The 18,995-nt window shown below is 45.1% G+C and overlaps 1 protein-coding gene across 1 annotated transcript in view; it reads left to right on the top strand.

The window, feature by feature from the left end:
- The window catches only part of CHSY3 (chondroitin sulfate synthase 3), a 603,240-nt gene that overhangs the window by 71,338 nt on the left and 512,907 nt on the right, over positions 1-18,995 (top strand). The window lies entirely within an intron of this gene.

An 18,995-nucleotide genomic window follows, 5' to 3' on the forward strand; every position in this document is an offset into this window, starting at 1 on the left:
GGTATCTAGTTCCTCAGTGTGTGGTATGACTGAATGCCTCAGTGGTATTTGCCGTCTTGCAGCCCTCCTTAGAATAATGGGTATTCATAGACTACAGAAAAAAGAAAGAAAGGAGGGCGCACCGACCTAGTGCATTACCACTGATAACATTTATTAAAAAAGATAAAACAGCAAATGAATACTCACAAACTAGCATGAATTTCAGGCATAGACAATAGCTGCAGGTGAGCAGTAACAAACGTCAAAAAACCTGGACTGGACATGAGGCAATGGCTGACGCGTTTCGGGGGAGAACCCCTTTCTTCAGAGCCTAAACGGGTAATGGCTGCTCACATGTGAGAGCTCCTCTATATATGTGTGCGTGTGTAACTATGCATCCCAATCCCCACCAGCACCAGCCCACACAGGCCACGCCCACCTGCACAGGGATCACAACCCCCTTTCAGTGATAGGGCCCTCCCTAATGTCACTTAGTCGCCATAGTGACACCATGATGGTTTTAAACCAGTGACCCCGCACATACATGGCTAAAATATACTAAATTCAATGAATGGATGGATAGGATAAGTGAATGGCCATATCTTGGTGTCAGGTATGGACTACATAAGCTGACAAGCGGAGGTGGTCGGGCAGAAGTAATAGCCGTATCACCTCCACAATTGCCACGTATTTAAGGGGTGCTGTGGGCATACCGCATATTAACTTGGACGTCTTGGGTGTCTTGGGGCCTTCAGCTGCTGTCTGCCGCCGGTGGAACGCATGCCGCCTCGATGTCCAGGAAGTGCGTGTGCATTTGCGCTCCACCGGCGACTTCTGGCTGGCCCAGACGTCACTTCCGCTCGCGCATGTGCAGAAGACGCGGCCCGGAAGTGCGGGTTGATTTGCGTTCCACCCGCTACCTCCAACTGCTGTAGCATCAGCACTCGCTGGAAACAGTGAGCGTGTGGATGCGCACGCATCCACAATGGACGGAAACGTCCAAGGCACTGTATATTTCGCGCTGATCGCTCCCCTAGAAGGGCCCATTATAAATATAGCCGAAATATATGGGTGGGCTAGAATGGAGGGGGGAACCAAAAGGGGAAAGGGGGAGGGCCAAAAACGGGGAGGCTGATGCTGCAAGGTGGCAGGGACGCACAGAGAACCACACACCACAATACACAGAGGAGACCAGCCTCATGAAAGTTGGTCATTAGAAAGTCCCCAAATATGAAATAAGTGATGCAAAGTGATGAGGAGAATGTAATCGTTGTAATCAATACAAAAGTATTGAACCACATTATGAATCATGGACCCTTTAGACAATCCCCATAAGGGGAATGTACATATGTATATATATGTGTGTGTGCACACCTTCTCAGAAGGACATGTACATATGGGAACCTGGTGTACATACATACAAGGCTAAATCCACAAAACCATAAATACATAAAATCACGTGCATATATCTGAAGGTATAGGAATAGATGCATAGAACTATGGAAAGTCTATATCAGTGTCACAAGATTAAAAGTAGAATAAAAATTAGCAATTAAAAATTAGCAATTACAAATTAAAAATCAGAAATTAAAAATACAAATCATAGTGATTCCCATTAATAACGATAAAACGTCATTGTCAATGGGAAGGTGAACACATCTCTGGAGTATCTTCTAATCTAAAACAGTTATCCATAGAAAATGGGACTTAGTAAGAAGTAAGGCACCTAAAATGGGTGCTATAATAGCATATGGGGACCTTCTAACGCCATGTACCCGCTGAAATCTGGTGGGTCGCAAGGAGTATAAAATGAACTTAATGAAATTACATATATACTGTTGCAAATACACATGCACAAATCCCACATAAAGAACGTCTACACGAAAATTGCTCAAAGACTAACTGTATCCTAAAAGGAGGACCCCAATAAGGCAGGCGGGGACTGTTCCAATCTAGCTGTAGGTGCTCTGTCGCTCCCATGACCATAGATGATATATGTGATGGAAGTACCTCCATAGGAGGGGGAGGGGGGGGCCCAACCATCACGAACATTAAGAAACTCACCGAATTAATCAATGTTCTTACATATCGTGATGGACCTAAATGGATCTCCCAAGAAAAAAAAAAAATTGCAGACCTGCAGAAGTTGCACATGTCATAAGACACTGTGCAATTCGATTTCTTCGTTCAGGCCTTTTGGGGCCAAAGTTCCCAAGGTGAAAATCCAATAAGCCTCTCTGGTGCACATTAACTGGTACTTTTTACCACTATCTAGATCGTTGGGCATAGCTTCTAAACCAAACACCCTAAGGCCATCTATACTACTGTCATGGACCTCCAGAAAATGTCTTGGTATAGAATATTTGTCCTTCTTTGTCAGGATGTTGCTTCTGTGTTCGTTCATTCTGGTTCTCATTGGTCTAGAGGTCCGGCCGATGTACAGAAGGCCACATGGACAAAGCAGACCATAAACCACATATGGGGTGCCGCAGTTGATAAATTGTTTGATCTTATGAATCTTGCCGTCAATTCCTACTACGTCTTTCTTTCTGTGACACATGTAAATGCAATTTCCGCAGTTTGAGCTCCCACATCTATAACTGCCTTTTTGGTCAAAGATTGTAGTCCAAGGGCTATTAAGTCCTCTATTTTTGATTTTTTTCACCCTACTTGGGGCAATTAAGCTCCTCAAATCTTTGGGTCTCCTGAAAACCAGATTAGGATGTGAAGGAAGGCTTGTCTTCAGAATAGGATCCGATTCTAGGATCCTCCAATTCTTTTTGAAGATTTTATGGATTAAGGGAGCCTTATTATTGAACCTCGTACAAAACCGTACTTGAAGTTGTTGTTGTTTGACGTTTGTTACTGCTCACCTGCAGCTATTGTCTATGCCTGAAATTCATGCTCGTTTGTGAGTATTCATTTGCTGTCAAAGCTTTTTTTGGCCATACTTCTCTTCTGGGTAACAGGAGTGCACCTACTTTTGCTCTCCTATGACCCAAAACCAGCTGTCAGAGGGCTAAAGCCCCTATCAACTTATGTCACAGAGCCTCTCCAGTCTCTGGAAGGATACCAACTATATTGTTAGGAACCTTACAGCTGTCTGGTCTATTGTGGCGCTCCAGTAAGGGGCAGAACTGAGAGCACTGATTAACAGTCACTCTTGGCTCTAAAAAGACAGAGAATTGAGCGATCAGCTGTCATGTGATTACTTAGTTCCCAAACTTAGAGCCAGTGGGGGACAGCTGCAGCATCAGACCGATGCTGCAGCATAGAGATGAGCATTTATTTTATTTTTTTTCTGTGTTTCTATTTTTTCTATTTCCATACTTCTCCTTTAATGCCAAGCATTTAGCTTTATTTATTTAGACCCCTTTAAACTGCTGAAAATGACCATGTTTGGCAGTAAACATTACTCCCGTATAAGACTTTGGCATGAATCTGACTCAACTAGACAGAATTTATGTCAGCTTTCCTACGGGCAAATCATATTTTAGTTGGTGTGGAATGCCCGCCAACCATTCCTACAAGTTCGTCATATAGAAATCATAGATAGAGGCTCATTCAAGTTTAGGCATGGAATACAAAACATCAAAATCTTTGCTTTTTGTCTCCTAGGAAGAATTACCGTAGATGGAGGAATCTTACCCACTGCACTGTTGTATTCTGACAGCCATAAGAGTTCCCAGCTGTCAGAATACACAGATCCGCGCTGTAGCCTATTGCCTGCTGTGCTGATGAAGCAACTTTTAGATCGACTTCTGTTCAATCACAATGGTCACACATGGATCGAAATTCGGCCAGTTCCTGCTAAACCAGCTGAATTTCAATGCATTAATGATGAGCTTAAGATGGAAAGCATGTTACTGGCTCGATCACTTGGTAAAATAAAGGAAAATAAAAGCCTTAAAAAGAAAACCAATAAGCCTTACATCTAAAAAATAGTAAACTGCAATGTATTACATTTTTGTTTTTGAGTTTAGTACTGCTGTAACCTTGCTCTGGTCCTCAGGTATGGCATATTTTGGACTGCTTTCTCAACAGTATCTGTAGTGTCATGCAGCATGTGGATTAGAGGGCATCCTAGATGATAAAACGCTGAGTCGCACAGCAATCACACACGAACAGCTACATCTCAAACCTAGTCTCAAAATACCAACCAAATCCTTCTCTTCATTCCTCCCAAGACCTCCTGCTCTCTAGCTCCTGTCTCCTCCCATTCTCGCCTCCAGGACATCTCCTGAGCCTCTCCCATCCTATGTGGCTCCTTACTACAGTCTGTCCAACAATCTCCTGCTCTATCCACTTTGAGGTGATCCCTGAAAACCCTTTTCTTCAGAGAAGCCCATTCTGACCTCACCTAAGAACTGTACTTTTATTTTCTCCATCAGCTCATGCTCCACAGTTTTTACCTTTTGTATCACTTGACCCTCCATTTTAAATTGTAAGCTCTAAGAAGCAGGGTCCTCTGATTCCTCCTGTATTGAATTATATTGTAACTGTACTGTCTGCTCATGTTGTAAAGTGCTGCACAAACTGATGACACTATATAAATCCTGTATAAAAATAATAATATAAGTTTTAATAGAATTATATTTAAACCAGACATAAATGTGCATGTAAAGAACAAAAGACCTATGTGGTGTTTTTTGCTGCAGCGCGATAACATTTAAAGTGACTGTCGCTGAAGTAAAAAAAATATATATATAATAAAAGCCAACCTGTACAAAGCATTAGCTTTATATTTAAAGTTGGCAAAAAAATAACTTTGTCAGGGGCCAACTTATTTTTAGATACTCCTTGTGATGGCTCACCGATGACATCTGCACCAGATCTCATACGCTGTGCATGATTTGGTACAGTTTGTTTAGGTTTGTACGTTGCCATCAGGTTAGCAACATGAGCATCATTAAGCCAGCCAGCAAATTGCAGAAACCATGACAATGTATGAGTAATAACAGCTGTGCAAGATCACCATAAAGCATTTCCCCCAGAATCTTGTGAGATCTTGTGGTTTGGGACCAAGATCTCACTGGGGACCACTGGTGATGTAGTCTTTTTAGGGAGTACCTGGGGCTAAGTGACCAGTGCCTTGGAGGAAACAAGGAAGTACGATAAAATGAAAGGTATAAACCATTATACATCTTGTAAAAAACATCAATGCTTTTTCTTACATCAGCAGGCAGAGCAGGCAGAACACCAATGGATTTTATGTTTAGGGGGTAAAAGTCTGCTTTAGCATTGTTGAAGAGCTCCAGGCTCCTCTTTCATGAGCCTTTGGTTGTCCCTTGCTATGCACTGTAATTCCTCCTGCTGGCTGCTATGAGACTACTGTGTCCCACAAGTAACGCTGCAACCAGCAGAAGTAACCACAGTGCCATTCGAGGGACACACTATTTCTCACAGCCAGAATCTGAGATGATAGGGGTGTCCAGAACTCTTCAAGAGACTGAAGATTTAACACACTACCCGCCACAAAGGTAAGTATAAGCCTTCTGACTTTGCCTGCCCTTGTTTTGTTTTATTTCCTGTGACAGGGTCACTTTAAGAATGGATTATGGGGATAACATAAACTATTTGGATTGGTCAGTACATATACGAATTGGTGTTTCTAAGTTTTATTGGTATTGCTTTTAATTTCTTTGCACCTCATATGTGGTGAGATAGCTTTTTGGAATCTTTGGAGCACATTGTGTAACAGGAATAGATTTCCTAGGAAAGGACATGGTTTTCTGGCCACAGTGAGAGCATGGAATTGTGCTGACTTCAGCAGAGATTACTTGTGGGATAGTGAGCTCACTCCATTCCAGCAGTCCCTGGCACCTTGTGGAGCCTCTAATAAGAAAATGATAGGCCAAATACAGAAACCAAATAACAAGCATGTGCTATTAATTCACCAGAGTACCAGATGCAGAAGGCTACAACATTGCCTGGTCCACCAATATGTTCAGTTTTATAACTTTTATTGGTTAGTCTACAAAATACTAATATTTTAATTAGAGACGGTGCACTCCTTTCCTATGCAATCCTGGAATTCATGTATTGTGTTATAGACGCTCATCAGAAATCAGTCTCCCATCCATGCAATAAATGACGCAACTTGTGACAGATTCACATTTTACTCCAACATGGAAAAGGTCTTATTTACCTCCTCTTTTCCTGTCACCAATATGACTGTATTTTCTAATGAATCTGTCCCAGTCTTAGCATTAGAATGTGCTAAGAACTGCCTGAATTTGTCACACACGTCAGAAATAGCAAGAAAACTGTCAAACGGTATTTGTGAACTTTGCTCAGGACTTACTAATACAACCATAACATCATAAAAGTGTTGCAAAAGCTTTATTGAATTGCCCCTATATCCCTAGTGGCGTTGTACACTTGCGAATGTTCTTGTGGTTTTAGTTAGGTATAAAGGGGCTGGCACTGGAAATAGCAGACAGGCACAGGCTGGTAGGAGACTGGCGGTGAGCGGCACCAGTGGAAAATAAGCAGCAGACAGTCCAGCAGTGGTGAAGACAGAAGCAGAGTCAGACGAACCGGGTCATACACAGGCAGATGGAATAGGGGCTGAAGCGTAGGCAGGAGCAATGTCAGGATACAGGCCAAGTCAGAAGCGTGGCCAAAGGCAAGCCGGGGTCAATGTAGGCAGAGTTCAGGAGTAGTCAAGACAAGCTGGGTCGGTAACAGTAGTCAGATTCAGAGTAACAGGTAGCAGGTATGCACGGGAACGCTGTAGGCAAGACAGCACTGAAGCATAGCACAGGCTCAGTTTAAATAGCGCAGTTGGCTTCAATGTGAGAAACAAATGCACGCGTGTGAGCAACAGGTGTTGCGCGTATGCACATATATGGGGACGTGCACAATATCTATTATCTATGTGCATGTAAGGAAACATGAATTAGCCTGTGCCTATGCACAGGACGCTTTTTAGAAGAGCTACCCTGTCCTTCCTGACACCTCCTGTCAGGTCTTTATTATCTGTGTTACTGCTGATGAGATTCACCCCATGTGTTGTATTTGATATAGATATACTGTATATATATATATATATATATATATATATATATACAGTATCTCACAAAAGTGAGTACACCCTTCACGTTTTTTTAAATATTTTATTATTACATTTGTTACAAAACATGACATTAGTTAAAAATAAAAGAAGTGAAATAAAGAAAAATACTGCCCGATAAGTGCATATGTAGATAGGTGGATAGATGCAGTATCTCACAAAAGTGAGTACACCCCTCACATTTTTGTAAATATTTTATTATATCTTTTCATGTGACAACACTAAAGAAATGACACTTTGCTACAATGTAAAGTAGTGATTGTACAGCTTGTATAACAGTGTCAATTTGCTGTCCCCTCAAAATAACTCAACACACAGCCATTAATGTCTAAACCGCTGGCAACAAAAGTGAGTACACCCCTAAGTATAAATGTCCAAATTGGGCCCAAAGTGTCAATATTTTGTGTGGCCACCATTATTTTCCAGCACTGCCTTAACCATCTTGGGCATGGAGTTCACAGAGTCCTCTTCCAGTCCTCCATGAGGACATCACGGAGCTGGTGGATGTTAGAGACTTTGCGCTCTTCCACCTTCTGTTTGAGGATGCCCCACGGATGCTCAATAGGGTTTAGGTCTTGAGACATGCTTTACATGCATGATCTTTATCCTTTGCTTCTTTAGCAAGGTATTGGTCATCTTGGAGGTGTGTTTGAGGTCGTTATCATGTTGGAATACTGCCCTGTGGCCCAGTCTCCAAAGGGAGGGGATCATGCTCGGCTTCAGTATGTCACAGTACATGTTGGCATTCATGGTTCCCTCAATGAACTGTAGCTCCCCAGTGTTGGCAGCACTTATGCAGCCCAACACCATGACACTCCCATCACCATACTTGACTGTAGGCAAGACACACTTGTCTTTGTACTCCTCACCTGGTTGCCGCCACCAATGCTTGACACCATCTGAACCAAATACATTTATCTTGGTCTCATCAGACCTCAGGACATGGTTACAGCAATCCATGTCCTTATTCTGCTTGTCTTCAGCAAACTGTTTGCAGGCTTTCTTGTGCAACATCTTTAGAAGAGGCTTCCTTCTTGGACGACAGCCATGCAGACCAATTCGATGCAGTGTGTGGCATATGGTCTGAGCACTGACAGGCTGACTCACCACCGCTTTAACCTCTGCAGCAATGCTGGCAGCACTCATACGTCTATTTCCCAAAGACAACCCCTGGATATGACGCTGAGCACGTGCACTCAACCTCTTTGGTCGACCATGGCGAGGACTGTTCTGAGTGGAACCTGTCCTGTTAAACCGCTGTATGGTCTTGACCACCATGCTGCAGCTCAGTTTCAGAGTTTTGGCAACCTTCTTATAGCCTAGGCCATCTTTATGTAGAGCAACAATTCTTATTTTCAGATCCTCAGAGACTACCTTGCCATGAGGTGCCATGTTGAACTTCCAGTGACCTGTATGAGAGATTGAGAGCGATAACACCAAATTTAGCACACCTGCTCCCCATTCACACCTGAGACCTTGAAACACTAACGAATCACATGGCAGGGGGAAATGGCTAATTGGGCCCAATTTGGACATTTTCACTTTCACTTTTCACTTTGTTGCCAGCGGTTTAGACATTAATGGCTGTGTTTTGAGTTATTTTGAGGGGACAGCAAATTTACACTGTTATACAAGCTGTACACTCACTACTTTATATATACTGTGTATACTAGATTATAGCGCGGAGTCCTGGTTGCCTACGGATAGTTTGTATGTACAGCATTTTTGTTTAGTAAAAGCACATTAATAAACTACGGAAATGTCTAAGCTTGTAGGCAGGTGCAGTCTATTTTCTCACTTGAAGGTGGTGCTTAACCACAGTGGCATTGCAGAGGAAGAGGAAGTCAAGAGGAAAGTGGTGCCTCTAGGGTTTTCTGGGTCACTGGGGCAGCGATCCGGTTGGATGCTGGCAGCTCATGTGACTCTGGTGGCCATCTTGGGTCAGATAGAGTCTATTTAAGAGCCTGGCTCCTAAGTTTGGCACACATTTAGTGTGTGGGTAGTGTAGGGACAGGGCACCTTGCAGGGACAGTAATAGCGGCAGGGAAAAGTTCCACATCGGTAGGGAAAATATAGGGATCCTTTACTCTTCCTGAAGCCTCCATGTTTGGGCAAGGACCAGCCAGGCTGCATTCTGCCCTGCATTCTGCCCCTCATTCTGCCCCTCAAGACAGACAATGTCAGTTCGGCTGAGATCTGTTCTGCTACAATCTGATATTCATCTGTGAGCATTTCTGGTTGGGCTGCCTTCCTGCGGGCTTGTTGTGACCTGTTATACTTTGACTACAATACAAGTTCTTTCTATTGCATCTAGACTGTGTGTGAGTTACTGCCTCCACACCACGCTCCACTCTCTCACAAGCTTCCTTGCTTATACCGCAAAGAACCTTAATAGATGTAAAGCAAAACACCCCTCTACTATTTATCCCGGTGACTACTGCCACTGAGACAGTGAGGGGTAGGTAAACTAAAACATTAGAGTTGTCACCAGACCAGAGCCTGAGAGTATATCATTCAATAGTGACAAACGTTCTCGTAACAAATCTAATATCCCTAAATTGCTGTCTCCGGGTTAGGAAGTGGAGGGAATTTTCCCAAATAGAATGCTTTGGAAAATTCCTCAAAAGTGTTTCAGCTCTTTCCTACTCCATCCAATACTAAAAAAAAACGTTTTGGATATACAAACACTTTAAGAATTAGAGTGTGAACAAATCACCACCAGCATTCACAGGGGATGTTGGTAGATGATCCACCCACCTGCATCCATCCAAAATTGAAATGCAAATTTTGAGTGGACTGATCCTCTAAATAGAACTGCTGCATAAGTACAAAAACCTATGCATTAGGATTGGTAATGTTGGTTGAATTACAATACACAAATGGATTTGGAAGAAAACAACACTGAAAATTAAACCATGTGTATCCTATCTAATAACAGAAAATCCATTTATACAAAAGTAAGTCAATGCGTTCTTTCATCAAACTGGAACGCTGCAGCATTGGCAGAATACACACAAAAATTGAACAATTTTCTATCCATGTTACTCTGGCAGTGCTGTATAGACATGGCATATTTTCAGAAAATAATCTGGTATATGAATGCAGTAAATAGAGAGCTACATGTTAGATGACATTCGATTTGTCAAGCCTAGCTTCACCTTATGATTTTTCAGTAATTGAGTACATGGGGTCAGCTGTATTTGCTCATTACATTAACTTTTTTTATTAGAAAAGTACAATGATTTACTACTGTTATCCCATTGCAAGTGTGTGGACAACTCAGACCCTTAGTGATGCAATGATGTTTTCATATTACACTTCTACAAAATTATGAAAAATGTATGAAAGCTTGCTATGTCCACTATGCCTGGCTGATTGGCAATGTTTTGAATAAACAAGACACACGCATGGCACACTTCAAACCTTGGCTGTGACAGATCACCCTATTTGAAATTCAGCCTGGGTAAGGTGTTGGGTCTGTGGCAAGAGGAGAGAGATAAGCCATGTTGGGTTTTGTGCAGCAGACTCCTGAATTGTTCAATGATCGCGACCTACTATCGCTATCTCAGTGCAGATTTATGGAAAACTTAAGCTGGCCATACACAGATAGATATTCAAATGACCATTCGTGTCCATTATTGACTCAAAGAATTTTCGTTCAACTGTAACAATTTTTTGTTTGATTGCCATACCAACGTATAGAATTTTAATGTGAGCAATGTAGCACCTGTGAGTCCCATAATCTGCACATGGCGTTCAAGCACAGAGCAAGAGCACATATACAAGAGCTTCCCTCACTGCGCATGCTACGGCATGACAGTACAAGCGGTCCTGATGCGCAAGAGTCCACCGGGAGATGCTGGAGGCCAAGTGGGCATCCTACAGTCTGAAACAGCACACTGAAACTTTCCGAGACCGGTAATGCTGGACAGTGGTGGGACAAGGTATTTCAGTGCCCAGGGCGAGGATGCCAAAATGCGCCCCCCCCCCCCCTGCGCGCAGAGCAGGGGGCGGAGCTAGTAGAAGTATTTTCAGCACACAAAAACATATGTGATGGTTGCGGATAGCGGAGAGCTTCAGTATTACTATTTACATTTGTGATTGGTAACTAATGAGTAACTTGGCTGCCCAAGGGTGGTTTTTGAAGATTGTAAAAGGTGCTCTAGAACTAATTGAAGCTGATCTTGGTCCTGCTTGAAAACCTCCTTCGGTCTGCGGGCTGCAGCGCTGATCATTGCATTCTGACAGTGGAGGAGTCCTGCTGTCAGAGTACAAAAGTACAGAGGGGGGATTCCTCCATCCACCTTGTTTGAGTGGATGCAGGGATATGTTCAGCCTGCTGGAAAAAAAAATAAAATAGCGTGTACTAGGGTTGCACTGATACAGATATTGGTGCTGATACTAAGCATTTGCACGAGTACTTGTACTCATTCAAATGCTCTGATACCTAAAACCAATATTTTGCATTGTGATTTGAGCTCATACAAAATGAATGTGCTCAAATCCCACTGTAAAGCATGCAATATGGTGTGATTCCTGTCCGAATCACATGTGGTTTCCCACACAGTTCCTGTGTGAGCCTAGGCTTGTCATAGTGACTTCAGCCTGGATCTTAGATCTCTCTAAACCTAAGCCCTCTTCAGGATCTAGTGACTAATGACCAATTGTCCTCCCTCGATACTATTAAAGACACTTACAATGCCTCCTCCTTGGACCACTTTGCATTTCTGCAAATTTAAGCATACCTACATCATAATCCGACCCCTTCACTTACGATACCCCATACAGCCTGGCAGTGGCGGGACAAGGTATTTCATTGCCCAGGGCGAGGATGCCAAAATGCGCAGGAATCTCACTGCATTCCACAAGATTCTTTGCAGTGTGATATGAGCCCATTCATTTTGTATGGGCTCATATCTTACCACAAAGGTTTCAATAACTGGTATCAGTGAGTACTTGAGCACAAGTATCGGTACTCGCAGAGGCATAACTAGAATCTTTAGGGCCCCAGTGCAAGAAACAATGAAGGGCCCCCACCAGGGGTGTTACTAGGTCTACAAAAGATCTCGGGCTAGAGCCCATAGCAGGGAAGTTAAGAAAGTCATACGCTTGGGCATACACATGTATATAATATACGTGTGTGTGTGTGTATATATATATATATATATATATATATACATAGTGCGGATCCCCCCTTTACATTAGGGTCCCCAGAGAGCTCCCCCTTACATCAGGGTCCCCAGAGAGCTCCCCCCGTACATCAGGGTCCCCAGAGAGCTCCCCCTTACATCAGGGTCCCCAGAGAGCCTGCCTTTGCATCAGGGTCCCCAGAGAGCCCCCCTCTTACATCTGGGTCCCCAGAGAGCCCCCCTCTTACATCAGGGTCCCCAGAGAGACCCTTCTTTACATCAGGGTCCCCAGAGGGCCCCCCTTACTCCAGGGTCCCCAGAGGCCCCCCTTACATCAGGGTCCCCAGAGGGCCCCCCTTACTCCCCCTTTAGGGTCCCCACAGAGCCCCCCTTACATCAGGGTCCCCAGAGGGCCCCCCCTTACTTCAGGGTCCCCAGAGTGCCCCCCTTACATCAGGGTCCCCAGAGAGCCCCGCCTTACAACAGAGTCCCCAGAGACAGCTCCCTTACATCAGGGTCCCCAGAGAGCCCCTTTCTTACATCAGGGTCCCCGGAGAGCCCCTTCCTTACATCAGGGTCCCCAGAGGGCCCCTTTCTTACATCAGGGTCCCCAGAGGGGCCCCCTTACATCAGGGTCCCCAGAGGGCCCCCTTCCAGAGGTTCCCCTGTACCTGGCTGCTCTTCGCTGTGCACCTTGGACCCCCAGCACATCTCTGTACCCCCCTCCACCTGGGGGGAGGTGTGAGTGGCGGCGATCAGCAGCGCTATGGTGTCCACGGGCCGCAGGATCTCCTTGGGGCTTGTAATTCTCTCTCCGACTGTATCCACTGGAGAGGGGAGGGGCCTCTGACCGGGCATGTATCATCAAGAGTGATGAAGCAGAGCAACTCACTGAAGAGTGAAGCTGATACATGCCCGGGTCAGAGGCCCCTCTCCACTGTATACATTCAGAGAGAGAGAACTACAAGCCCCAGGGAGATCCCGCAGCTCGCTGGCACCATAGACCTGCCGATTGCTGTCTCCCACCCCCCTACATGTTAAACGGACAGCCAGGGTTGCAGGGGAGATGCCGGGTCTTGGAGCCCCCCCACAGCAGTAGAACGGCAGGGCCCAGTCGCAAGTGCGACTGCAGAGACCCCTATAGTTCCGCCACTGGGTACTCATAATTGCCAGTACAAAACAGGTATTGACGCAACCCTAGTGAGTACACAGCTTTATACAATGTGTCAGGGTGTTAACGATATATAGGTGATATAAAGATAACAGGGAAAACATTTGTCATTGTTAGTACTCATGAACAAGAACACTATGCTGTAGGTAAGCATACACTATACAATCTGATTGTTCAGAGATTGTACAATCTCCTTTAGATTTACCAAAACTTTGTAATATATGGACAAACCTAAACAATTAATTTAAGTAGTATCCAATCAGGCAGGCCTTTGTACTACATAGTTGGTGGTAGATCCAAAAGGTATTGTACAATCAGCTTATCTAGTGTATGGATCAGTTTTTTTTTTTTATTTATCAGTCCATGTCCGATAAAAAAAACCTGAGCAGATCCATCCATCTATGGCCAGCTTTATTAGCTCCTATGTAAAATCCCTGTTGTTTTCTTATGCCTGGGGAGCCAGGAGCTCACCAAGCATCCATGTACATGAGTTCTTTAGGGTCCATTCACATGCAATGCAGACATGTGTGTCCTGTGCAGGGCTCTCTTATCAGTACAGTGTGTGCATCCCTGTGCCAACCTCCTATTTACTTCTATTGGAACCCGCACCTGTATGTCATATTAGGATACAGCGGCTGTGTCCATGCAGCCTCATGTCCCAGTAGAAATGAATGGGTTGCTGGCACGGGGATACAGCCCTGCATGGGAGATGCATTGTTTGCACCCCTTGTGAATGAATGTGCATGTATTAAAAATAGAATATGAAAGAACAGTTGTCTTCCACAGCAATGAAGAGAGAAATTAAGCTTGAAAATGTTACCTGTTAGCTGACAGAGAGAGCCCCACTCAGTTTGGCCATGCAGCTAGCGAGGGGGGTGTCTGAGGGAAAGGGCACAGGAGGAGGGGTCACTATACAGAGGAGTAATGGGCTCTGAGATGTCCGAGCAGGGAGAGATAAGAACAGGAAGCTGGGGAGAAGGCAGAGGTGGTCATGTTGTCCCACAGACATCAGGACACTGTGAGAGATAAGGCAGGAGAGATAGAGATGACTGGAGAGGGAGGAGAGAAGCCGCTGTCCAGGCAAGGAGAGGAGCAGAAAAGTTCATCAAGAAAGCATGGACAACTCCTGATGTGCCCGCTTGCTCCACTCTCCTGTCGCTCAGACAGTAGTACAGTGTACTGTGCAGGCAGGGGGCGGGTGTAGTGCTACGATGTAGCCTACATGCAGGGACAAAGCCGCTCTCTGCCTGTGTTACATTCCACAGCATATTCCATGCTGGAAGGGTTGTACCCAGCAGACTGCGCCCTCTTCCCACAGGAAATAACTCCGCCCAGGGCAGCTGCCCCTCCCGTCCACCCTTAGTACCGGCCCTGATGCTGGTATGAGTGCATGAAACAGGTAACAGGAGGCAATGGTGTACAAAGGTCTGCATGTACATTTATTCTATAATTTTTAAGAGAAGGGTTTAATATCACATTTTGTGTTGAGCTGCAAAACCACAGTATTTAATTACTTCCGGACTGCCCACCACACATATGCTGCGGCAGGGTGGCCCAGTTGCATGAAACAATGTACCTGTACGTACCTGCGGGAGAAGACGGCTCAGGGAGAAGACAGAGCTATTTTTTTTAATAAAGGACTTGTCAAAAAACGGCTCTTGTTTTTTTTTACATTTCACTACTTTTTTGGTGAATGAGTACCCAATACCCATTCACATGGGGGGCAGGCGGGATCTGGGGGCCCCCTTGTTAAAGGTGATTTCCATATTCCGATAAGCCCCCCACTCGCAGACCCCGACAACCACCGGCCAGGGTTGTCGGGAAGAGGCCCTTGTCCCCATCAACATGGGGGCAAGGAGCTTTGGGGTGGGGGGCAAAGAGCCCCCCCTGCCCCAAATCACCCATCACTTCATGTTGAGGGCATGTGATCTGGTATGGTTCAGGAGGGAGGGGCGCTCGCTCGTCCTCTCCCTTTCCTGACCTGCCGGGTTGCAGGCTTGGGGCCTGGTATGGACTGGGGAGGAACCCACGCAATTTTTTTTGTGAATTTTTTTAGCTGGCATTTTTTTTTTTACATTCAGCTGTCAGCGGGGAAGCCAGGATCCTGCCAGAAGGAGCATGATACCATCCTAAACACCACAGGCGGAAGACAGGGTTAAGGTAAGTAAGCCTTTGAACATACTATCAGCCTGCCATTTTTACAGGGGGGGCGGTCCAGGACATTATAAGTGGACCTTACATTTTTGGCGAAGTTGGGGCTTTCCCCTTATATAAGGGGCTGGACTTTAACCTGGGACCTCATCTGTGTCTTGCAATGACTCTTCTTGCTGAGCTACCTGAGGTTCTGGACATCACCCTGTCTGATCTATTACAACCCTGCCTTGTTCCTTGACTTCTGCTGAACCTTGAACTCTTTGCACCTCCCATGAACTTCCTGATTTACGTCATGTCTCAGCACTTCCTGTTTGCCAGATTAACATGCTCTCTCAGCCAGTATCTTGCTCATGTCTTCACTGCTGCCGTCCATATTTTGCTACCACTCGTTATCGACCCTTGGCTTGTTCCTCGACTACACTTCTGCCTGATCCCAACCTGCAACTACTCATTACTGACCTTTTGGCTTGTTTACTGACTTTGCTTCTGTTTGATCCTTACCTGCTAAATCCGTTACTGAACCCTGGTTTGCTCACCTCCTGGTAAATCAATCCTGAGGTCTAGCCTGGTACTAACATGCAGCAAAATCCATCTCCACTATCAGAAGCTCTGGTGAACACTGGTTAGTACTTAGACCCTGCACCTCAGGTGAGCCAACGTCCTCTGCCAGGGTGACCTGCCTCTGTTCCTATCCTGCTGCTTTCTGTGTGAGCTTCCCACTGCTATAGCAACTGGTCTTCGGGCCTGACCCCTTGATCATGACACCTTATAAACAGGTAAACATAAGATTTTTTAACAATACCAATTTATGAGACCTGGAAATCCTTGTAAACATTGGTCAGTTACTCTTTGGTTCCAGGTGTTGTGGAAATGCCAGAAACCCATTATCCAAATTAACAAGGAAACTTTGGCTTTAATTAACTTTATCCCCTACTTGTTTGTAGACTAAATTGTTCCAATTGAAAAAAAGAGAATGTCCCTGAGGCCGGGTTCACGCTGGTATGACAAATGCTTTGACACTGGGAACTCATGTCGCATGACATGTGAAATTCAATGTTTCCCTATGGGAGCCATCTTAACTGGTCTGACATAAGTCGGCCCAACTTTGAAAATGCTCCCTGTACTACTTTGGTCCGACTTCGATCCTACTTTAGCCCATTGACTATCGTTGAAGTCGGATCAAAGTCGGATCACCGTCTTGCATGATCTGACTTTGGCATGTGACTTGTGCTCTGATGATCTTGAGGGGGAACCCAACGCCAAATTTTAAATAAAAAACCGGCATGGGTTCCCCCTCCAAGAGCAAATCAGGCCCTTGGGTCTGGTATGGATTTTACGGGGAACCCCCTACACCGAAAAAATGGCGTGGGGGACCCCCCAAAATCCATATTAGACCCTTATCCGTCATAAGGGGCGGGTGACTCCGCCCCTTATAACGTCACTGTCCCATCATGCCCCGGGTGGTGACGTCATAAGGGGCGGAGTCAGCGGATGATATCACCCGGTGACCACGCCCCATGCCTATATAAGTTATTGCACATCACGTACACGGCATTACAGCGGGAGAGACCCTTGTGTCAACATCGAAAGAAGACGACGGAGAAGACTGGGCCACTTCTAGCAAAAGAGCGGGCAAAAAAGCAGAAGATAGCGGATGAGCCCAGCAGAAGATACGGAGCGGAAGAAGAACCGGAGACTGGGAAAAAAAGGCCGGAGAGTGGGAGAAGAGGCTAGAGAGAGCGGAGAAGTCGGAAGAGACCCCCGAAGTTAGAAGAGACCCTCGGAGCTGCCTAATAAATTGCTTTAGAAACCTGTCTAGTGTGTTTTTTTTATTGACACTTTATTTCCCCCAGGTGAATGGGTAGGGGTACCCCATACTCATTCACATAGGGTGGGGGGCCGGGATCTGGGGGCCCCCTATCAAAGGGGGCTCCTGGATTCCGATAAGCCCCCCGCCCGCAGACCCCGACAACCAACGGCCAGGGTTGTCAGGAAGAGGCCCTTGCCCTCGTCAATATGGGGACAAGGTGCTTTGGGGTGGGTGGGCCGCAGGGCACCCCCCCTGCCCCAAAGCACCCACCCCCCCATGTTGAGGGCATGCGGCCTGGTACGGTTCGGGGGGGTGGGGGGCGCTCGTCCATCCCTCTTCCTGATCGGTCGGGCTGTGTGCTCGGATAAGGGTCTGGTATGGATTTTGGCGGGACCCCCACGCCGGCGTGGGGGTTCCCCTTAAAATCCATACCAGACCCAAGGGCCTGCTATGCTCCTGGAGGGGGAACCCATGCCGGTGTTTTATTTAAAATTTGGCGTGGAGTTCCCCCTCAGGATTCATACCAAACACAGTGCCTGGTATTGGCGGGGATCCAAGTCGGATCCCTGTTCATTGAAAGTCGGACGTATGTCGGCTTCAAGTCGCAGGGCAAAGTCGGATTCAAAGTAGGACGGCTGTCATGTCGCACCAGTGTGAACCCGGCCTGATGGGAAAGTCAAACTTAAATGAAGATATTGGTCTTTGGCTTATTTGGAACCTGATTTAGACAGTCCAAAATTAAAAATGATAACATGTATATCATTTTTGTTTCATAAAAGTTCTGAAACTTCAATATAAGATACTGTGGAATATTGCAATTTATGTCTAAAATTCCTGTTTGTATAGTTTGTTCAAAGGAAAATTAAAGTTTTATAAAGAAGAAAGTTGGAGAATTTTGCTATAACTGAAGATGTACACACTGTAAAAAAAAAATAAAATCAATCCTGTAATTGATTCTCTTGGCGCAATCATTCAGTAAGATGCCGATTACACCATCTGATGCAGATAGTTACTGGAAGGCCTTCAAACATATATGAAATCAACTCTGTAAAAATGTAATGATAACAGCATGGAGTATTTTGAATAAATATATCAAAAGAAACACTATTGAGCGTGTCTAGTAGGGTGCTGATGAAGTGCAAAGTGCACTAATCCATAGCAACCATTCCAAAATAATTTACCCTGGTCTCAGCACAGTAAACTAAAGTCTGATTTATTGCTATGGGCTACTGCACATCAGTTCTGCTCTTTGCTCTGCCATATTGAATAAGCTGAAAGATACATGTTAGCTTTCTATCAAAGATGCGTTAACATCCATCCCGTTATGTCTGCACCTACTTTGAGAATGCCATTTGATGTGTTTTTCTACTTTTAATGAAAAAGTTCTGTGATAGTTTTTTTTTTTTTTGCCAAATAATTATTTTTTGTAAGTCTTGAGGTGGCAATCACAGCCACATCTAATGCCCTGTATACATGATCGGAATTTCCGTCAGAAAAAACTTGGATGGTTTTTCCGACGGAATTCCGCTCAAGCTTGCGTTGCATACACACGGTCACACAAAAGTTCTTTGAACTTTCGACCGTCAAGAAGGCGGTGAATTACAACACTACGACGAGCCGAGAAAATGAAGTTCAATGCTTCCGAGCATGCGTCGAATTGTTTCCAAGCATGCGTGA

The sequence above is a fragment of the Aquarana catesbeiana genome, linkage group LG01, assembly GCF_042186555.1.
Source record: "Aquarana catesbeiana isolate 2022-GZ linkage group LG01, ASM4218655v1, whole genome shotgun sequence".
NCBI classification, from domain to species: Eukaryota; Metazoa; Chordata; class Amphibia; order Anura; family Ranidae; genus Aquarana; species Aquarana catesbeiana.